The following is a 23,643-nucleotide window of genomic DNA, read 5'->3' as shown; positions in this document are numbered from 1 at the left end:
TAAAGTCTGGCCCTGGCACTATTTGTTTAGATGCTAAAGATAACAGCTGTGTGTTGTAGGTTTAAAGCCGGCACTGCTTACCACCAGCGTTATTTTCTACCGGCATAGCCTTAGGAGAGCTGTAATCTGCAGTGAGCTCTAGGGAGGTAGGAGAAAAGGTCACAAGCGCAAGACAACCCCATCGAGTCTAATGTGGGTACAGACTGTCAATGGTTTCCCAAAGCCGGGTTTAGCCCAGCCTTATAATCTTGTCCCTAGAATGCCCCCACCCAAAAATATTTGGAGCACTGATTAAATGAATGATTTTATTTGGCATTTAACAACTGGCCTATTTGTGACCTAGTTCGGCACCGGGCACCCCATCACCCGGGACCCAGCCATGTCTCCCTGGCGGATGAGGAGTTTTACCCCGAAACCGGTCCCAGGATGCATGTTTCCGGTCCAGGAAAGACCTGGCTTGACAGTTCAGGCTGGACTATTCTCATGAATAACAGGGTCCAGACTGATTTGCATATGGCTGGGTCTGACTTGAGGTTGCGAAGTGAGCTAAATAACAATGATGGATTCAACTCCGATCTAATAGTGACTGGGGGTAAGTGTCTGAAAAGTTTCAGTGTTCCGTCCATCACCTCCTTGTGTTTGCCTCATTTGTGGCCTCATCAAATCAGTGCTATATTCATTTCTCAAAAGACCTTAACATCATTTAAACAAAATTATGTTAGTAGGACAGGGCCTGTAGTTCTATACAGCATAAAATGACTGTGTGTATAGAATGGAAATAGTGCAGAACCTGGAGTGACGTCTAGTTCTCCATGGCGAAAGTTATCAGGAGCACAGTTTACCTACAACTAAAGTTCCGGGTGTAATGAATAATCGCATCTTAAAGAAGGTAAATGATGAGCACACCTGATGTGGGTTACAGAGTCAAGTTTTAAAGTAGGTTGTGGATTGAACACAAAGGTGGCTTCCAATAATCTGTGAGAAAAGCAAAGGCTTCTGTTCACAAATAATTATTTACCTGTGGATGTTTGGGCCCATATCCATGTTAAATATGTCATGCACTGCTATAGACAGATTGTATCTGAACTGAAGATTTATAATGTGTGTACATTTATCTGCATAACTTCCTTGATGATATTGAGTCATTTGCACCTTGTGAAATAATGTACAGTGTAGGGTTGAGCCACTTAGAAATGGTATAACTCAGTGTGGTTTTAACAATGACTCTAAAGGTTGTATTCATATCTGCTCTTTGAAGTTTGAATATTCAGTGTATTTTGCCAGTCTGCTGATGGATTCTCTATACAGCTTGGCTGAAGGTGCGTTATAATGCATATCTGTCTCTTGACTGTAAATTGTGCATCATGTGAGGCGTTCAAGTGTGATTCTATTAAGGCCACTGGAGAACAAATTCTATTTAGTAAGCTGTTAATAATTGAAATAGATTTTAAATGGTGGCCTGGGCCCTAACCTGCTGTTGAGCTCTCCAATGTTCTTCAGCTAGGTTCTTATTACACAAGTTTCAAACACACATTTATAAATGCACGCTGTCAGAAATTGGGTTATTAATTTTGGAGTGGGTGACTCCTACCAATTTCATAAACGCAATTTAGTTAGGCCATTTAATCTCTGCTCTAACCCCTGGTAGATATAACTATATCAAAAGCAGCAAGCAATTCCTAGAGAAGTATCTGTTAAGTTCAAGCAGTACTACCAATTTATTTATTTTTTTTAAATTTTTTATTCGAAACCGTTGGCACACAATAAAATACAAACAAGGGCCTACAACCACCAGGGCCGGCCGCTATAGAGCCCGAGGGCCCGCAATGTAACGCCACACAGTCCGTCGAACCATAGGCAAGGCGCCCGGCAGTTCGTAAGCACATATAACAGGCCGTGGCCGCAGGCCAGGAGCAATTGAAAACAACAGTTTCATTTTGTATTAAATATAAAACACACTCAAGGCAATGAGAGTCCGAAGTAGCAGCGTGCTCTTCCCGGGACGGGGAATAACATATAGTGTCCAAAGCAGTTCCTGTCCGGAAGCTGTAGAGGGGGGCAATGGGAAAACAAAGCATGAAGCACACCTCAAGCCCTCCCGCGGAACGCGCGGCTAGGGGGTCAGAGCAATATCGACCTCTAATGGCAGAGGCGGGGTGCAGATACGTCCCCGATATAGATTCCACGGACCCCATACCCTAGTCCATTTCCCTGGCTTACCTCTCGCCATTTATGCCGTCTTTTCCCTAAACATACACCAGTCCATATTCTCCTTCCATACGTCAATCGTGGGCGGCCTCGGGGAGCCCCTTAGCTGTGCAGTGTTACGCTTCGCCACCATGTACCCCAAGGTCACCCACTGCGTCTGTGCCGCATTACAATCATTCGGTTCCCAGACATTCAACAAACACCTCCTAGCCTCTGGCAACAGGGCCACATGCGTGACCCCCTCCATTACGGTGTGGATACCGTTCCAGAATCGCACAACCTCCGAGCATTCCCACAAGATATGAAGAAACGTGCCCGGCAGGCCACATCCACGCTTACACAATCCATCCATCGAATAACCCATACGCAGCAAACCGGGCCCTGTGACATACACTCTATGGAGGATCTTCAGCTGTACAAACCGTAGGCGGGCCGGGATCGCCACCTCTTTCGGGGAGGCCACCGCCGATACCCAGTCCTCATCATCCAATTCCAAGCCATCGCCCGTCCACGCCTACCTCAAACGGAGCAGCAAGTCCGCACGATCGTTAACGAGTTTCTTATAAATCAGGGAAATAGTGCTGTCGGGCACATAGCCATCCAACACTCTATCCTCCAGTGGGGAATACTCGGGGATAGCAGTAGCATCCGGAAAGACCGAACAAAGTGCATGGTAGACTTGAGCATACCGGAAGTACTCTCTATCGTTTAATTTATATTCAATTTTAAGCATTTCGAACGTTTTTAAAGCTCCCTTCGCCCACAGATCACCCACCTTACATATACCAATCATATCCCATTTCTCAAAGCCTTTCGATCTCCACAAACAGCCCAACCGCCCAGAAGCATACAACGGCGTCGCCCGAGTCAAGCGATCCCTCCACCCCATCGCAGCATTCGCCGCGTGCCACACGTGCACCGCCACCCGCGTGGGTCCCGTCAACCGCATGTCCTGGGTCACCGAGTACAGCGCCCTATTATAGTCTCCACCCGGAAGCAGGAGTTTATCCATCTCAAAGGCCGGGTTTAAGGCAGGACCATATATCCCGTGGTTCACCGCCGCCAACTGAGATGCCCAATAGTATCGTTAATATCGGGGAGGGCGACCCCCCCATCATACCAAGGGAGCGTCAACTTAGCGAGAGCAATCCGCGGCCGCCCGTCCCAAAACAGTTGGCGCTGAAGACCCTCCACCTCCCGGAAATAACGGGCCGGCACGACATCAAGAGTATTTTGCAAGGCATACAAGAAACGAGGCAGCGACATCATTTTAAACCATGCAGCCCTACCGAGCGGCGAGAGCGGAAGTCGTCGCCATCTCGCTATGTCGGCCTTCAATCGCTGGAGGGGAGGTAGAAGGTTTCGCTCATAGCGAACCGCGGGGTCCAGTGAGATAAAGATTCCCAAATATTTGAACCCCAGGGTAACAATCTGAGCTGGGCAACCCCGCGGCAGCAGGGGGGCATCCCCCGAGAGGACGTAGACGCACGACTTGGCCCAGTTGATGACCAGGCCAGAGTTGCGGCCAAAAGAATTCAGCACGTCCACCAATACAATTAGCGACTGCCGGGGAGACGTGAGATACAGAAGGATATCATCCGCGTAAAGGGAGACACGGTCTTCGAATTCCGGCGTCCATCTAATGCCTCGCAACGACGGCTCCCAACGCAACCAGGCGGCAAGAGGCTCCAAAGAAAGTGCAAAGAGAAGGGGTGATAGCGGACACCCCTGCCGCGTACCTCTCCCCAGTGCGAAGGGAGCCGACACCCTACCATTCACTACCACCTGAGCCAGTGGGTCAGCGTATAGTAATTTTACCCAACCAATAAACTCCGGGCCAAACCCAAATTTCGCCAACACGGCCCAAATATATGGCCACTCCAAAGTGTCGAATGCCATAGTAGCATCCAAAGATGCCAAGATGGCCGGCTCACGTATGAATTCCGCTCTAGCAAGCACGCCGTGTACCCGCCTCAGATTTAGAGCGGTATTCCGATGGAGTATAAAACCAGACTGATCCTGATGAATCAAGTCGCCCACGACCCGAACCAGTCGGTTAGCCAACACTTTAGCCAGAATTTTGGGTTCTGCGTTCAACAGAGAAATGGGCCTATAGGAGGCGCAGCGATCTCGCGGCTTCCCCTCTTTGCGTATCACAACTATGCTGGCGAGGCGTTGGTCAGGGGGGAGGAAGCCCGCCGCACGGGCCGCCAAAAACATGTCTCGAAGATATGGTGCTATCTTATCGGGACGCAACTTGTAGAGTTCGATGGGAAGACCATTGGGACCCACCGCTTTACCCGAAGCAATCGAACGAATGGCCAAAGCGATCTCATCTGCCGACAACTTCGCCTCCATCAACACCGCGTCTGCCTCCGATAGGGCTGGCAATGTGATGTCTCTAAGCAGGCTATGGGAATCCTCCTCCGATCGCAACGAGACCGGAGAGTATACTCCGCGGAAATGAACCGCGAAGCAGTCAACGATCTCAACCGGGTCAGTCACACGCACTCCATCACTCCTCTCCACAACGGGCACCACCCTGCTAGCTCTCTCCTTCCTATCCAACCAAGTGATCAGTTTGCCGGCCTTATCCCCCACATCATACAACCGCCCTTGCTGCTCTCTACTCATCTCTTTAGCCGCTTCCGTGACTAACGCTCTGTAATCTGACTGTTTGAGGCTGAGAACATGCAATTTCTCCTCGGTAACCCCACTCTCCAAGTCCTCCTCCATTACAGCTATTTCCGCTTCCAGGCGGACCACCTCCGCCCTCTCGCACTTCTTAGTATGGGAGATAAGGGACAAGGCCTGCCCCCTGACCACTACCTTATAAGCCTCTCATAGGGAGACGGCCGACGACACAGACCCCACGTTATCAGTGAAGTAGTGATCAGTGGACTTGACCAACTCCGCGCGGATCTTAGGGTTACGAAGATACCAGGTGTTAATGGGTGCCACTCTCCCCTCTGCCCCAGAGACTACCCTCAGCTGCAACCATAGAGGGGAATGGTCAGAGATACCTCGGGCTAAATGACGCACCTCCCCAATCATTCCAGCTTGGGTCGCCGGCATAAGCATATAGTCAAGTCTCGAGAGACTCCCATGGGCCCCCGAGTGAAAGGTGTACTGCGCCTGTCCCGGATGCATCAATCTCCAGCAATCTACAAGTCCCAAAGTGTCCAAAAAACCACCCAACCAGGCCTGAGCCCTAGGGAGATCCCTGGGAGGGTGGCGGTCCTCCAATCCGGAGACAACGGCATTAAAATCACCACCCAACACCAAAACCCCCCCAGGGAGTCCCAGGACCAAACGCCCCAAATCAGCAAACGTAGCAGTTTGTAACCCCGGAGGTACATATACAGCCACGAGCGACACAGTCCTGCCCTCCCATCTCCCCACCAGCGCCACATATCGCCCCCTATCATCATGAAGCACCTCGTCCACTTCCAATGGGAGAGAGGCCCTAACCAGAATGCCAAATCCCCTAGAGCCAGAAGTAAAACCAGAGTGAGCGGCAAGGTGATAGCCCCTCCTATTTAGGGCCTGGAAGGAGTTCCCAATCAAATGTGTCTCCTGCAGGAAAACAATGTCGGGTGAGGCTCGTTTCAAGAACTGCAACACCACCCCGCGCTTGATCCTGTCCCCCAGACCGTACACATTCCACGAAAGGATTCTCAATCCCCTACCCCCCCATCCCACTCCCGCACATAATACCCACATCCCGGAGAGCACAACCCAGAGAGTTCAGCAGAAAACTTCACATTGCCTTGCAAAACAAGAAAACAACCATCCCCAACAACCCCCCTCCCCCACAATCCCCGAACAACAACTCCCCCCTCCCTGCACCCCTGCTTGAGCCCAGACAGCCCCCCCAACTTGCAGTGTGCCTGTCGCCCTAACCTATACCACAAAAAGAACCCCAGAAGGAGGAAAGGACCCCAATAAGCTCCCCACAACCCCCAGGCACTTGAAGGGCATGATGTACCAGATTAAAGTACAATTGAGCCAAGGTACAAAACCTCGCCAGTCTAGTCAATCGCCAGGAACCAAGTTCTAGTCCCGCTCCACCACATCCCGTTCGTTTTCCGCCGTCCGACTGTCTCGGTCCTGTCCCCGCGGCAGAGCATCCAACCAGTCTCCAACTGCCTCCGGCCGGTCAAAAAAGTGGGAACGACCCTGGAACTCAACCCGCAACCTCGCCGGGAACAACATCGCGTATTTCAACTCCATGTCTCTCAAGCGCCGTTTCACACCCAAAAATCCCAGCCGCTGTTTCTGGACCGCTTGCGTGAAGTCCGGATAGAAGCTGACATTGGAGTTCTCAAACTTCAGCGGCCCTGCCACCCTCGACGCCTGAAGGATAGCATCTCTATCTCGAAAGTTGAAAAGTTGGGCAATTATAGGCCACTTTGGGCGCACCACCCGGAATCCTATGGGCCCGCTCCACCGCAAAAAACTTGCTCAATCCCTTGGGCGCGAGATGATTGATCACCAGATCCTCCACAAATAGATCCGCGGCAGATTCCTCCGATCTTTCCGGCACTCCGACGATACGAACGTTATTCCGTCTAGCCCTGCTTTCAGAGTCCTCAAGTCGACGATCCGTCTGGTCACTGGCCAGCCGCAGCCGGCGGACCTCCGTCTGCAGGGCTGCCACATCCACAGTTAGGCTCGACGCCGCTTGAGACAAAGAGTCGACCCGATTGTTGGTTTTGGACAGGTCTGCCCTGACCAAATTCACATCAATAAGGACCGCGTCCAATTTATGCGCCAGGGTATCAAACCGCTGACCCACCGCAGCCTTCATCTCCTCAATGGCGCCCATAACGTCTTGCAGGGTCAATTCTGACGATGGGCCCGAAACCTCTTTAGCCCTCTCAGGCGATTTATGCAAGCCACTGGGGGACCCCTTCAGCTGCGCATACCGATCCATATTGTTGGCCTGTGCATAGGATCCCCTCCGGGTTGACTTGGGTTTCGACTTGTCACCGTCTAGTCTAGTCGCCATCGTCCGGAGGCCACCAAAGTTGGTACTCGTCGAAGCCGGGGACAGGAACCAGTTGGCCAAGTCAGGCGAACACTGCAGTCGCGGGCAGGAAGTCCATGTGTAGCCCGAAAGTCAGGCCAGACACTCCGCCGTCCGCTCTCCTCTGAAACACCGAGGTCTCTCAGCCGATCTCAAAAGGACAGACTCGAAAACGAAAGTGAAAGTGCGGGGTACGCGGCAAGTCAGGCTCAGCATGCCGCTGTTGTTCACTTCGTACCCGGGCACCCCACCAACTCGAGATCGGGACCTAGGCAACAGCAGGCCGCAATCTTCGGAGGGCGACCATTCGGGCTCCCGGCGTCCGATCTGAATTTGGAAAACGTGTGGCACCTCAGCGCGGGTGCATCAGCAAAAGCCCATCAAGTTTACCAGGATTTAGTCAGGATAGACGTGGGAGGTTGCGGAGGCCCTCGAGAGCCGTAAGCCTACGCGGCCATCTTGGTTGCGCGCTAGGCTCCTCCCCCCAGTACTACCAATTTTAAATTTAATCCAACAGCACAGACAAAATTCCTAATTCAATTTAGGAAAATAGAGGGAAGTTTAATGATTAAAAAAAAACTAAGATGATAAAATTGGGTAGGGTATGCAGGAAGTATGATTTGTTTGTTAGGTTTCAAGGCAAAAAGCATCTAGAAAAAGTAAAGAGATTTAGAACTACAACAGGTTGCAGTTGATTGACTAAAAGCTAGGTGTGATTTCAAGCTGACCATGATTTAGCAGAGGTCAAATACACCAAGCAGGTTGTCCTGATCAAAGATGTTACTTTCTGACTCAGTCTCTGAAATGGAAATCAAAATTCTTCATCAGTGCACGATTCAAGGCTGTGGCAGACAAGAGTCTTATGAAGTTATAAAGTTTGCCGTCAAGCTTACGCTGAAGCAGTTAGTTTTGACATCCAAACCTCCAAGCGGAACAGAGCTAGATTTCGTAGCCACTGAGGTTGCTTAATGGTTTGGATAGATTTGCTTCCTCACCCCCGTCCAAGCTTTATTCTTTGGATGTAGTCACTTTTTTGGCTCTCTCAATCCCTCAGTGAGATAAGACTGGAAGCTGTAGCTGGACAGGAATCCGCAAGTATGCATACCTTTACCATGGAGTCCAGCTGAACCTATTTTCTCTGTGGCAAAATGCTCAGAGCGAGACAAACCAGATTTTCTTGGCTGCCTTGGGTGTGACGTCCCTAGCCATGCCTCAGTGCCTTGTCTCAGTCCTCCGTAGATGGAAACAAATTGCTGTCTTACTTTTCTCTAGCTGTTAGAAAAGTTCTTTCCTGTCACCCCTCAAGTCCTCAGGGCAGGCTTCTAGGCACTAGATCTCTGTACGGCTGGGATTGAATTATTTATTTCCAATCTTTGCTTTGGAAACTGCTAGATAAATAATTCTTATGTGGTCCAGTCCTTTGTGGTCGTCTGGGACCTTTTAGGTTAAAAACATTTTTATTGAGTTTTTCAGAGGCCCCTTTACAAAAAACACCGCCCCCCCCTGCATCCATAGGCCGGTGAGGTACAATGAGAGAAATGAGTAGTCAAGTGAGAGAGATAGAGGCAGGGGCATCAGTAAGGGTATAGGAAGAGGGAGGGGGAGTATAATGGGAGGGGAGGGGGGAGTTTGACGGTATCTAGTGGCAAAAGATGGCATGCGCGCAGCTTTTGAGGGATTGGCACTTGCACTTGCTAGTGTGTTGCCGTGTCTCCTGAATCCGCGCCAGGTGCCGCTTCAGTAAAGGTATAGGAAGGGGGGAGTATAATGGGAGGGGAAGGGGGAGTTCGACGGGATCTAGTGGCTAAAGATGGCATGCGCGCAGCTTATGAGGGATTGGCACTTGCTAGTGTGTTGCCGTGTCTCCTGAATCCGCGCCAGGTGTCGCTTGAGTTCCTGGAATTCCTGAGAAAGGAATCGTATACAAGTTCCCAATGTTTTGTCACTGTGGCAGTTTGCATTCCACTACTGCCGCCAACTTCTCCATGCCAACAAGCCCCCAGAGTTTATGCTGCCAGTCCAGATTTGTCAGGATACTATCAGTTCCCATGTGGACAGTATAACCTGGTCCGCTGCTCAAAGAGCAAGGGGTAATGGTATGGCCCCTCGTACATTGCAAGGGTTAGGTTAGTGCATTGGGTAGACCCAACAAGATGTAACTAGGGAACCTAGGTATGTCAGTGTCATACATCTCACTAATGTCTGCCAGGACGTTCGTCCATTATTGTTGAAGTTTGGGCCACTGTGAAAGGATGTGGCTCAATGTACCCAGGTGTCAGCACTGCCGCCAACATCCATCCTCACCACCCGGTTTTCATTTAATTGTTCTAGCAGGTGTATAATACCAGTAATGCACAATTTTAAGTAGAGTTTCTTTGCCAGAGGCGCTACAAGCAGATGTGCGTGCGCGATGTAAAATGTCTGTCCATTCCTTAGGAGTGAAGGAGGGTGCACATTCTAAATCCCAGCGTTGTTGTTCCATAGATTTGATGTTGGATGGTGAGGCTTTAAGGAAAGCGTAAATGTCAGAGAACAGCCTCTTGTCTGTGTTGCAGGTGAGGATCCACTTCTCAAAAGAAGTGAGTGGTCGGTTTGCTTGAGGTTTTATGTGTGGCTGTGTAACACAAGGTTTTATTGCGATGTATTGCCAGTATGCAGTGGAAGAAATTCCATAATTAGACTGAACCCTGAAATATTCCATAAGGTCGTCTGTGTCAAATAGGTCCCCTATTCTTGTACAGTTTGCATTTCACCAGTGCGAGAATGCTGTCCCCTGAACGGCCGGTGGGAAGTTAAGATTCCCCATAATCTGTGTTTGTGGCGAAATACTGGTGGAGAGGTTCCGCGTCATTTGTACCTTGTCTCATGTGCCCACTTTCGCCCTAACTATAGGAGAGATGGAGACCCTGGTGGGCAGTGTACCTTGGGCAGCCAGGGAATTTTCCAAATGTGGATCCCCGCTATTGCCTGATCTATAAAACACCAATGCTTCTCTGTGCTAGGTCCGGACCACTCTACTAGATAACAGAGCTGCGCTGCTGGGTAGTAGCGCGTCAGATGGGGAACCCCTAACTCCCTGTCCGCAACAGCCAAATATGCCTGTTTTCGGGCCATGCATGCTTTTTTACCCACCCCATATGTAGTCTTCAATTAAGTGTTGTAGCTTATTAAGGACCTAGGGTGGAAGCTGTGCCAGCATTACATATAGTTTCTTGAGCAGTAGGGTCATTTTGACAGCAGCCAGTCTTCCAGCTACGAGAGAGAGCTTCCCTGCCAGGTGTGCGAGTCCGATCTACCTGTGGAGAGCTAAATGGCGTAGTTGCGTCTCACTGTGCGCTCTAGGGAATGGTGTATTTGTATGCCTAAATACGTGACCCCTTGGCAAGCCTATGCGAAAAGGAAGAGTCTTTCCAGTTGGGATTTATCAGTCTGTGAGAGGGTGAGGCTAAGAGCCTACGATTTTTAAAAGTTAACCTTAAAGCTTGAGGCTTTCTCAAAGGCCTCTAGTTCCTGCATCAGTAGGGGAAGGGACATGGAGGGTTTCGTAACCACTATCGTAATGTCATCCGCACATATGGCTAGGTTATGATCTCTAACTCCCATATGAATTCTCGCTATGTGGGGCTTCGTATGCACTCTGTTTGCAAATGACTCCATGTAAAGAGCAAAGAAGAGTGGCGGTAAGGGGCGACCCTGTATGTTGCCGCACTCTACATTAAATGTTTGCCACAGCCATCCGTTGGCCCTGACCTTGGCTGTGGGGGTTCGTGTAGCTGCACCATATTAGCCAGCACTAGCTGAAGATATGGCCAATGTACTTGGTCACAGGCCTTCTCTGCATCAACAGATTGCAGGAGCGTGGGTTTGTGGGAACAGTGGATTTTATCAATAAGAGGGCAAAGACGTTTTATGTTGTAACAACACACCTCTTTCAGGATTGAACCTGGCCTGGTCGGGATCCACTAAGCCTTGCATGAAAGGGGCAAGCCGGGGCGCCAATATTCTAGTAAAGGTTTTAGGGTCTACATTCAGCAATTAGAAGGGACATTAAGACGTGCAGTATGTTGGATCATTCCCAGATTTGGGGAGAACTTTGATAACCTCTTATTTCATTGTGTCCGTCAGAGTGGTCGAGGTGCTAAAGGAATTATAAAGGCGGGGCAATATAGGAGCCAGGATACCTGCAAATGTTTTGTAGAAATCTGAGCTGTATCCATCTTGGCCAGGTGCCTTGCCAGATTGCAGGTGGGTTATTGCCTTGGTCACTTCATCTGGGTGGGTGTCTCTATCCAATTGAGAAGCCTCTTCAGTGGGTATATATATCCCTTAGGAGATTGGGCTAAATATGTTTCAACTTCTAGAGCTAATGTCTCTGCAGTGTAAAGTATTGAGTAGAAGTGCTCAAATTCTTGTACAAATTGCGTGTCTTGATACACCCTGTTCCCCTGTGACCTTTCAATCTCAGCAAGTCTCTGCAGGAGCACCTACGCATGAAGTCTGTGTGCTAAAATGCTTTCTGCTTTATTTCCCCCAGCATAGTATTTTGGTAAGTATTTAGAAGTGTGTATTCTGCTTTGTCCATGTCTAGGGCCTTGAGCTCTTTTTTCGGCCAGTGTGAGTGTTTGCCGCACTTTGTGGGAGTCTGATTGTTGATGGGCCTCCTCGAAGTCCCTTACCTATCCTAGTTTGTGTCGTTTGTCATTCCTATCCTTATTCAGTTTAGCAGTGATGGCTATGAGTTTGCCCCGCACTACTGCTTTCAATGTGTTCCACAATAGATCTATGGGTATGTCAGGTGTGTTGTTGGTATCAAGGAAGGGGCGAATTGTGCCAGTAATTTCAGTGATTTTTTAATCATATGCCAGCAATTTATGATTGAGGCACCAATTGCCCGTCAGGGCTTCATTATCTGGGACCCGAAGTTTGATGGTGATGGGTGAGTGATCAGAGAGAGTGGCAATGCCTATGTCTACCACCGTGGCAATCGCTATGAAGCAAGGCGAAGTAAGGAAGGTCTATTCTGGCATATGTTTGGTGAGCTGCCGAAACAAATGTGTAGTTCTTCGCTATGCGATGTCTCAAGCACAATACATCCCCCAGTCACATGTCACTCGCCCATTGAATGCCCGCAGCAGTGAATGCCTCAGTCTGCCCAATCCTCTGTGCTGACATGTACATGAGTGTATCCTGTACCAGGTTAAAATCTCCCCCCAGCAGATTGTCAGCGTCGGGGTGGTCATTACCTGTCCCTAAGTATCCAGGAGAAAGGCCTCTTGATGGTCATTTAGGGCATAAATGTTACTTAATGTAAATGTATAAGTGTTGATTGCAATGCGTAAAGCTAGCAGCCTATCCGGTGTCTCTGTGTGTGTCTGGATGACACAGCTTGGAAATGGTGGCCAAATGGACTGCTTCTCGTGCCTGTTTTCCCATGCCCGAGGAGAAGTATTGGCGATCAAACCAACTGCATATTCATACTCTGCTGCTACTAGCTCACCGTTCAGGTTTTTAACACTTGTGTTATAATTTGTGAAACTTGTGTAAATTGCATTTGTGGCATAACGTGTGAAAGCTTACCTGCTTATCTCTCCCCAGCCCCGGTCCGACGCGGCAAGTGCCGTTGCGCGGAGGGCAATTGGGAGCAGACTTCACTTCCTGCTGGGGTCAACGCAGCAGTTGCTTTGTGGCGCCCCACCAGCATTTAAGGCCTCTGACTGCGCGCGCGCAGCGGACGCAGCAGTCACTGATCGCTTGGGACGCTGCTAGTTGTATTGTGTGCATATTCGTGCTTTTAAATCGCCTGATTATTTTTAACCTCACTCTCCTGCTACTAGCTCACCATTCAGGTTTTTAACACTTGTGTTATAATTTGTGAAACTTGTGTAAATTACATTTGTGGCATAATGAGTGAAAGCTTATCTGCTTATCTCTCCCCGGCCCCGGTCCGACGCGGCAAGTGCCGTTGCGCGGAGGGCCATTGGGAGCAGACTTCACTTCCTGCTGGGGTCAGCGCACCAGTTGTTTTTTGGCGCCCCACCAGCATTTAAGGCCCCTGAATGCGCGCGCGCAGCGGTCACTGATCGTTTGGGACGCTGCTAGTTGTATTGTGTGCATATTCGCGCTTTTAAATCGCCTGATTATTTTAACCTCACTCTGCTGCTACTAGCTCACCGTTCAGGTTTTTAACACTTGTGTTATAATTTGTGAAACTTGTGTAAATTACATTTGTGGCATAGCGTGTGAAAGCTTATCTGCTTATCTCTCCCCGGCCCGACGCGGCAAGTGCCATTGCGCGGAGGGCCATTGGGAGCAGACTTCACTCCCTGCTGGGGTCAGCGCACCAGTTGTTTTTTGGCGCCCCACCAGCATTTAAGGCCCCTGAATGCGCATGCGCTGCGGACGCGCGCATTGGGCGTGCCGAAGGCGCGCCTAAGGCAAGCCTGTCTGCGCCCGTCCGCACCTGGACGGGGCCCAGGGCCACTTCCCCTGGTCCTGAGCCCTTAGAGTACAAGATACTTAGCTACTCATTCATGGATCTACTTAACTTACGCCCTGCACCTATTAAGGGTTGCATGCGCATGATACCAGACGGCAATAATGGGTCTCCTGAAGCCTGCCCTCATTATAACTACTTACCCTCTCCACGACTTAATCAGCAGGCCGGTACAACACACTCCCTGAATCCTGACAGTGGAAATATTAGCGCAACGCTTATCAATGCGCATTCCTTAGTTAAACACAAACACGAAATCGCAGACTTGATAATGGATCATAAACTTGATGTTCTCTTCGTAACGGAAACCTGGACAGATCCTTCATCAGGACCGGATCTCATAGATGCTACCCCAGAGGGTTATACCACTTTAAGGCAAGACAGAGTAAACCAAAAAGGTGGTGGGCTCGCGATAATTTTTCACAATAGCCTCACAGCTAAAACCGAACATATCCCCTTGCTAACCTGTGAAGCCCTATATTTTTCTATCCAGCTCACCGCATCTCAAACCTTTAAAGGCATTCTACTCTATCGCCCACCAGGACCCAGGAGAGAGTTTCTTTCAATTTTAAGCACTCTGCTAGAGCCTTTAGCAGTCGAATCTACCTTTACGATTTTAGGGGATTTTAATTTTCATTTAGAAAACCATCTGGACAACAACACCAATAATCTACTTTTAGATCTGGAAGCGATAGGCTTATCTCAGCGAGTCTCAAACGCTACGCATCAAGCCAGCCACACTTTGGATGGCCTCTTCTCAAACTCCCAAGCCATTCATTTACAGAGTATTCTCCCTTTAGTTTGGTCTGATCATCATGCAATCATTTTTGATATTTAGACCAACGTCAAGCACCCCCCCAGCACCTTATCGATCAAGTCGGGTCCACGGAGAGCGTGGAAGTGCTTAGACCCCCAGCTTTTAAAAATACACTTATCCTCAACTCAACCAATAGTCTCGTCAGATCCCAATGTGGCTTCAGCAAGCTACACCAACTGGTTAAATGATGCTTTTGACCGGCTGGTGCCTAACAAAATTGTCTCAAAAAATCGGAGCGTGCCATCAGCTCCTTGGTTCTCTGAACTCCTTAGAGAACAAAAATAATTGTGAAGGAACTGTGAAAGAAAATGGTGTAGATCCTACAACCTTCAGGAAAAACTAGTGTACAAAGCAGCACTTACTAACTACAAACACCTGATCGCGCAGGAAAAACGGAGATACTCTACTGCTCAGATCGAAGCTGCGCAAGATTCTAATAAACACCTATTTCAAGTAGTTGCCAAATTGTCAGGCCAAACATCCGTTAGCAGCGTGGCCCCTACTCAGTCACTATGTGACTCTTTAGCGAATTTTTATGTCGAGAAAGTAAACAATATTTACTCAAAGTTTGCGTCGGTAACCAACACTAAGGCTCAACCAATAATAAGGGACTCCTTTGAATTTTCCTTAGTGAAATTCGACAATACCACTTCCGATCAGATTGCTAGTATAATATCCTCCGTAAAATCAGGCTCCGCTAATGATCCTTGCCCCCCGGCCATACTTATACCAGTCTTAGATCAAGTGGCACCTGTCTTATCTATCTGTAATTCCATGTTCGCCTCAGGTATCTACCCCACGATTTGGAAGAAAACGATCATAAAACCACTCTTAAAAAAAGCAAACCTGAATCCCACCGAAACTGAAAACTACAGGCCTATAGCTAGCCTGCCCTTTCCGGCAAAAATCTTTGAAAAGGTAATGAACACCCAACTTTCCAAATATATTGAAGACCACCAGCTGTTAGATGCCACACAATTCAGCTTCCGTAAAGGCCACGGACCAGAGACCGCACTCATTAAAGCGACCAAAGACATCAGAGTTATCTTAGACCAGGGAGGCACGGCGGTTCTTGTGTTGCTGGATCTCTCAGCAGCCTTTGACACGGTCGATCATGCCATCCTGATCGACCGGGTTACTGAACTAGGTATCCAGAAAAAAGCCAGAGAGCTGCTGGCTTCTTTCCTTGCCAACCGTACTCAGTCGGTAAATTTTGGTACCTTTCAGTCCACCCGATTGAGCCTCCCGTGCGGTGTCCCGCAAGGCTCATCCCTAAGTCTGACACTTTTCAATATCTACGTGGCAGACTTGGCTAGTGTTATCAAGAGACATGGGTTGGGCCTTACTTCATATGCCGACGACACTCAGTTGGTGCTGACAATACACAATGATGGAGAGGAAGTAGCAGCAAAATTTCAAGGAGGCATGCTGGCCATCAGTGATTGGATGACCAGCAATTGCCTTAAATTAAACTCTGATAAAACAGAAGTCATGATCTTCGGTAAACTATCCCCTGCCTGGTCTTCAACCTGGTGGCCATTGTCATCGGATCCTCCGCCGCCCCCCTGTCACTAAGGTTAGGAATCTAGGCGTCATATTTGACGATAGACTAACTTTTCTTCCTCATGCCAATTCGGTAGTCTCAGCTGCATTTTACAAACTACGCATGATAAAAAAAATACTACCATTTCTTCCCCTGACATCAGGAAAAACTCTGGTTAGCACTCTATTCATGTCTACCACTGATTACTGCAATGGGCTTCTCTTGAATGCCCAAAATAAGGATATTCATAAGCTGCAAACTATTCAGAATGCAGCTGCCAGGAACCCCTAAATATAAGCCTATATCACATGTTATTCAGAAATTCCACTGGCTCCCTGTGAAGAGTCGTATAATGTTTAAGGCCTTGTGTATTGCATACAAGACATCCCGCAACACAGGGCCTTAATTTCTGATTAGAGATTTAGCAGCCTATATTCCAGCCCGGGCTCTTCGCTCATCTACGGGTTCCCTGTTCACAGTGCCACGCACTAAAACTGCCTTTTGGGGCGATAAACGTTTCATTGTTGCGACTGCTAAACTCTGGAACTCGCTCCCATTACACATCAGATCATCCCAATACTTATTAACCTTCAGGAAAATGACGAAAACATGGCTGTTCACACAATAAGTCTCCTTGGTATAATTTTCAAGCTGACGTCTTTAGCGCCGAGACACCCATGGGTATTTGAGCGCTTTATAAATCTCATAAACATAAACATATGCATTTCAAGTCAGCTTTATGATGGTGGGTTTCCCGGATGAGGCAGACATCTCTTTTAGAATCTTTAAGCATGGAGAGAAGTACCAAATGCTTTAACAGGGAGTTAAGGCCCCGAACGTTTTAAACTAATTACTTTAATCATGGGTTAGCGGAGTTCTTAGGCCAACTGCATGGGGACCAGGCGTGTAGCTGTACCATTGTACCAGTATATCTCTATAATCTAGATCGCCTGCAGTGTTTATCCCTATGTATAAATCGCCGAGCAGGGAAGGGGTAGGGGGTGGACAAAGAACTACAACCAGAACATTCGCTCTCCTGGGAGCACAGTAACAATGTGAAAGGGGTTAATGTCGTTGGTGGTGGCTCATCTTCGTAAGGTGGGTTCAGGACTCTGCCGAAAAAGTGGAATACGCTAACTAGGTAACGGCAGTGCAACCAGGTTTGCCAGAACTCTGGGAATGCCAACATTGTTTGAGGAGCCTATTAAGCGTTGCTTAGACCCTGCATCTGAGTATTAGTCATTATCACGTACATGGCTCCCAGTTCAGCATATTTCATGACGCACCCGGTCCCTTGACCTAGATGTTGCCTACCCCCCTTAAAGTCCTCACACTTATGTGAGAGGGTTCAATAACCCTATCAAGCGCAGGGCGATTTTCTCCTATCTAACTAGTACTGACGCTGACATTGGCCTCCTACAGGAGATGCATTTGCTCCCGAGAGACTGTCACAGGCTTAGGTCCTGCGCTTTTCCGACACAGCTTTTTTCCTCTGGTCTCTTCAAAACTGCAGGGGTGGGTATATTCGTCTCTAGGACTTTTAAGGGGAAGGTAATACAGAAGGAGGCCGAAATAAAGGGCAGATTGTTTACTTACCAATTCCTGATAGGGGGTAACACAATAATCATAGGGTCTATTTACGCACCTAACGACGGCCAGGAACGCTTTCTACATAAAGCCCTTAGTGATGCCACGGCGACCCCAGAGCGTAAGATACTGCTGGGGGGCAATCTCAACATAGTTTTCGACAATGAACTAGACAGATCAGTGCACAGGCCAGGTAGGTGCTCTTTCGTGCACAGGGCTCTCCAGACTGGACGACCTAGGCCTAGTGGACCTATGGAGACACCAACATCCCCAGCTCCGGGACTTCTCTTACTACTCCAATGTCCATAAAACCTATGCCTGTTTGGATTATTTCCTGGGTTCTATGACACTCCAAGACATCACAACGTCCACAGATATTCTGGCCGCAGCATTGTCTGACCACGCCCCAGTAGTAGCTACCCTGGAACTTCCACCGACCCAACTGCCGTCACAGCAGTGATGCCTGCGTGACACCCTCCTCCTCCACCGCGCGGACTCAGTCACTCAGATACAGCGCACACTGTACGACTACTTACTGTACATTGACAACCCTGCTACACCCATGTCCACTAGGCGGTAAGCCCTAAAGGCGGTCGTTAGGGGTGAAATAATTGCCATATCCTCTGCAGTCAATGCTGAGCGTAAGCGAGAGCGAGAGGACCTCACAAAAAGTGCGCAAATTAGAACAAATGCATCATCGTACTGGGGCCCCATGCATCTGGAGTCAACCGACTGCGGTTCGGTCGCATCTGGCTGCCATCGACTGTGACAAGGCTGAATATGCTTTGTTGCGCTTGCGCCACTCCTTTTATATGGGGGGTACAAATGCGGGCGGCTGCTAGCACAGAAACGTAGGAAGGCGCGGCAGGACGTGGGTGTCCAGGAAATTAAAGATCAGATGGGGACTGTGCTCGTGGACAATGCGGCTATTGCTTTACTTTTTACGCTCATCTATACGCCGAGCAAACCCTGGAGATAGAGGACATAGACTCATATCTGACTCAGGTTCACCTTCCCACGTTGACCCCAGAGCAGGCGGAACACATAGAGAAGGAGATGCATCCAGAAGAAGTCATAGCAGCCATTGCCCGCTTGAAACCAGCCAAATCCCCCGGACCAGACGGCTACATGGCAGCTTTTTACAAACAATTCTGCTCCACGCTTGCTCCCCTTCTCACTCTGCTTTTTAACTCTTTCGCGTCTCCATCTATGTTAGAGGCTGCAATTACATCCATTCCTAAACCCGGGAAAGACAAGACGAGCTGCGGGGCTTATAGGCCTATCTCTCTTTTGAACGTAGACCTGAAGCTGTATACCGGAATCCTGGCTGCACGGCTAGCACCTTACATGCCGGGGATCATGGACCCCGATCAAGACGGTTTTATCCCTCAAAGGCAGACTAGCGATAACACGAAGAGAGTTATGCACCTCATAGAGAAGGCATCCTGTATCCAAGGGGATTATATGCTTCTCATAATAGGTGCCGAAAAGGCTTCCGATCGTGTCCACTGGCCCTACCTAGAACAAACAATGATACACATTGGCCTGGAGGAAAAGATGAGGACACACATCCTCAATTGTTATCGCTCCCCCTCAGCTGCAGTGAGGGTAAATGGGCATACCTCCGCCCCATTTCCTATTAGCAGAGGCACGAGGCAGGGGTGCCCTCTGTCGCTCCTGCTCTTTACCCTATACATGGAACCAATGGCGCACGGAGTCAGGGACAACCCTCGCATCACGGGAATCCGCTTTGGTGGCGATACGCACACCATAAGCTTGTACGCGGATGACGTTCTGGTCACTTTGGCGGACCCGACAACTGCTCTGCGATCCTTTTTGGGGGAGCCCGACTCCTTCGCAAAGGCCTCTGGGTTTAAAGTTAATATCACAAAATCCACGACTCGGATTCTCTCGCTGTTGCCACAGATGCTGGCAGATCTCCAGGATCGGCACCCCCTGCAATGGTCCGATGAGACAGTCCCATATTTGGAATTCATCTGGCCCCCACCCTACAGGCCATGAGAATGGTCAACTATTCCAAGCTACATACCCAAATCTGCATGGATCTGCTACGATGGAAACACTACCCAATTTCGTGGCTAGGGCATAGTGCGGCTATTGAAATGACGATCCTCCCTAAAATTCTCCCTTTGCAGCCTTCCACCGGCTGGCTGCATCGGGTACAGTCGGAGCCTTTTCTCTTCATATGGCAAGGGCGCAAGCCGAGGATAAAAAGGACTGTTAGCTTCCTGCTGCCTAACGAAGGGGGACTCGGAATCCCAGACCTCACGCTATATTACAAAGCCGCACAGCTCTGACACTTGGTCGAGTGGAGTCGCGCTGAATCTGAGAAGCATTGGCTTTTCCAAGATTGTGCGGTAGCAGGCACCTCCCTTATGAAAATCCCCTTCCTTAGGAAAGCCCAATGACCGCTCGATCTCTATGCCACACAAGTGACACGCACCACTCTTTTGGTCTGGGATCAGACCAGCAGACACCATGGGTTGACGACCTTCCCCTCTCCTCTCACACCACTCTTCGACAACAAAAGACTTCGGCCCTGGGATGGGCGCGACATCCTTCCCACTGTGGAGAGCTGCTGGCTTCTATTCAATACAGAGGGCATAATTTCTTTCCCCCATCTCCGAGCCGACTATGGCCTTCCTGAATCTGAACACCTGCATTATTTACAATTGCAGCATTGGGCCATGCACCCCGATAATAAATCCCAAGCGCACAGACATCTCACTGGGTACGAACGATGACTAATCACGCGGCCCTCAGACAAGAAATTGACCTCGGACCCATACAAAATGCTTCTGTCCCGTTACTCACACACATATTATGCAGGCCGTGCGCATTGGGAGAAAGATCTTGACCGCGATCTTAACAGCAAGGAGTGGGAGGGAGCATGCTACAGGGCGTGTCATACTGCGAGCCATATAGGCCTCACCGAAACCTTTACCAAGCTAGTGTACTATTGGTACTTCACTCCTGAGAGGCTTCACCAAGCCGACCCTACACATAGCCCGGACTGTTGGAGAGAGTGTTGGAAGACAGGAATCCTAGTTCACCTTTAATGGGAATGTGAACACATACAACCCTACTGGATGCAAATCCTAGACAAAATTGACAAGTATCTTGATACGGAGCTTCCCCGTCTCCCAGCATATGTCCTCCTGGGTGTTCCGAACCCCCTTACTTTACCCCTTGAAGTCCAGAAGAGGAAAGCAAATAGCAATAGCACTCGGCACCGCCTCTCAGAATATTACTGTCACACTGGAGGTCCCCCCTGAATTCCTGCTCACACAAGGTGGCTTCAGCGGTGGCGGCAGATACTGGGTATGGAAAAGATCTCACTTACCGTAGCCGGGAAAGGTTCGTCATTTGGTGAGCTTTGGCAGCCATTTCTGACCATTCTCGCTCAAGATTTCCGGGAGCTGACATGTCCCAAATATCTTCACTCCTGCGACTCACCTCATTAGATCCCTCTACCCAGCGGGACAATCCTAAGGGAAGTCATTTAACGTTGTGCTACGCTATATTGGTTTCGGACGGTGGGAGGGTGGGGGCAGGGCCGTTTTCTGTTATTCTTTTTCTCTCCTGTTTCCCCCTTTTTCTTTGGGAGGGGGGTGGGATTGTTCTAGTTATCCGTTGTTTGCTTTTTTCGTGAATGAAAGTGCCAATGTATGCTCCTGGGCTCTGCGTAGCTCATCATGACACATTCTCGCTTTTAGCACAGCTTCAATAAAAAAGATTTAAACCTAAAATACCAGAACACAACGTGAACACTCCTTAAAATAGGACTCTATTCACTTTAGAAAACCAAAAAGCAACGTGAACAAAGCTCAACACTCATTTGCCAAATAAAGGGGAATATTTATTGCAGCAAGTTCCCATATATCAAATGGTAATAATACACAAGGATAAATGTATAGAAAAGTAACTGTATGTACACAAGAGTAAGTATTTTGAACTTGAACTGCTTCACCGGCAGTCTGTTTGGCATCATCCTTGCCATTACGACTGGGTACCCCGTTGACAGTCTCAGGCAGGAGGTCTCAACTGGGCACAAAAGCCCTGGCCAGCGCGTCCACTCCCAGTAGAGTTCCTGTCAAAGCAGCACAAAGTCTCTGTCTTTTTACTAACGTGGATAGAGATTTCTAGAAGCTCCCCCTCCCTTCATCTGTACTGTAGGTGCTGGCTGCACTCTCTGTGTCTAGGTCACTCAAAGCTGAGAAGCTGAGGAAGAATTCTTCACTTTCTCATCTTTGGAAACTGTACGCATCCCACACGGTCTGTTCTAGCAGCTTATCTCTCTCACTCGGTGAAGTGAGAAGCAAACAGTCTGTGTGCGCAAGTAACCTGGGCCTACCAGCGTTCACAGCAAAAAGTCAGGCTCACAAAATGTAGTTAGAGTGAAATAGAGTCAATGGTCAATACACGATCTCACAATGTACAACTTTCTGTAGCATTACACCCACTTATACCACATACCTTTCTCCCGTATTATTATCGTGGTGGGTCGAAGGGCCCTGCGCCGCTGTAGGGGAAAGATCGTGATATAACCACACCTTTGTGTCTTTTACGGCTGACATGGTGATTTATTTCTGCCGTTAGGAGTGTAAGCAGGTCAGGATATCTTGCTGCAGGCCTGGTGATATAGTGGGACGACCCACCCTGTGGGTACAATCTAGTGAGATGTCCTTGTCTACCAGCTCAGGCTCTACCTATCGGAATAGGCTGGTGACATAGTCCTGCAGTTTCCTGTAGTCTGCTTGCAGTGGAGCCCCTTTGATTCTGATGTTGGAGCATCACGATCTATTGTCAAGGTCCTTCAGCGTTTATTGCAGTTACTCAGTTTTTGTCCCACAGCTCCAGTAATTCACGTCAGTGTTCATACAGTTCCTGTTCCCATTAGTTGTTGGATTGTTCCACCATGATTATCCCAAATCTCTCTTAATATCTTTGACATCTGCCTCCATTTCTTGTTTGAGGGTCACAATGTAATCTCTCAGGACTCCAATTAACGACTGTAAGAAGGCACGGGTGACCGGCGCCCCTTCGACCGACAGATCTGCTGTGATCACTGCCACGTGTGGAGCAGCTGCAGGCACGTCAAACCGAGGCTGATCAGGTTTTGTAGTGGGGCATTTACTAAGCATGTTCTTTAAGGTAGTGTCATTTTTATTGTGGTGGATGGCCATACCTGCTACCTGGGAGAGTCCTGAGGCCTGTGGCAGTTGGATTTGCTGCTTTGGTTGTTTAGGCGGGCATTGCTGTTGCTTTCGGGCTCTCTATTAGTGTGGATGGCTGCTGTATGGCCTGTCTCCCCCACTGCAGCCTTGACTCAAAGTGAAGGGCACACATCTGGACAATCTATAGTGCCTGTGGGCGTCTCGAAACTACCTTGCTCCTTGAGGCAGCAGTCATCCCTTCATGGGTGGCAATTGAAAGTGCAGCACCTTGGCACCAGAAGTGCATGCCAAAGTTCCCTCGATGGAGGGGTGCCTCCGTTACCAGGCACCACCATTGCCGCTGTCACCTGGCCCATATATTCATCCTTGGGGGAGTTTATGTACTAGGCATACTGTGTATGCAGCAGACTTTGCAGTGTCCACTCATGGGCCTCATCGTTAAGAGCCTCCTGTGCCCCATGCCCCCATATCCCTCAGGAGTAAAGCATGGCCCAAGACTGTGCGCCATGGATCTAGTTCTTTCTGGCAGGTCTATGTGCATAGAACGCGGGTGAGACCGTGACGGTGCCCCCTTTGATCCTCCGATGCAATCTTCACCCGCCGGACCTAGTGTCAGCCTCTGCACCGTGCCTGCACTCCTTGCCTCTTGCCAGTTACTTATTGCGGGTAATTAATTTTGGCTGCAGGCCTTACTGGCATTACTCTAATGGCCCTCGGTCATGGTGGAAGGGGTGGGATCTGCGCATCTCAACCCGCCGGTGTAGTTAC

At 49.2% G+C, this 23,643-nt stretch overlaps 1 protein-coding gene across 3 annotated transcripts in view; it reads left to right on the top strand.

The window, feature by feature from the left end:
- Positions 1-23,643, top strand: part of MLH1 (mutL homolog 1) — a 388,689-nt gene that overhangs the window by 212,559 nt on the left and 152,487 nt on the right. The window lies entirely within an intron of this gene.

Source organism: Triturus cristatus, chromosome 5_2 (genome assembly GCF_964204655.1).
Source record: "Triturus cristatus chromosome 5_2, aTriCri1.1, whole genome shotgun sequence".
Classification (NCBI taxonomy): Eukaryota; Metazoa; Chordata; class Amphibia; order Caudata; family Salamandridae; genus Triturus; species Triturus cristatus.
Note: the sequence above shows the minus strand (reverse complement) of the source record. Positions and strands in the feature narration are given on the sequence as shown.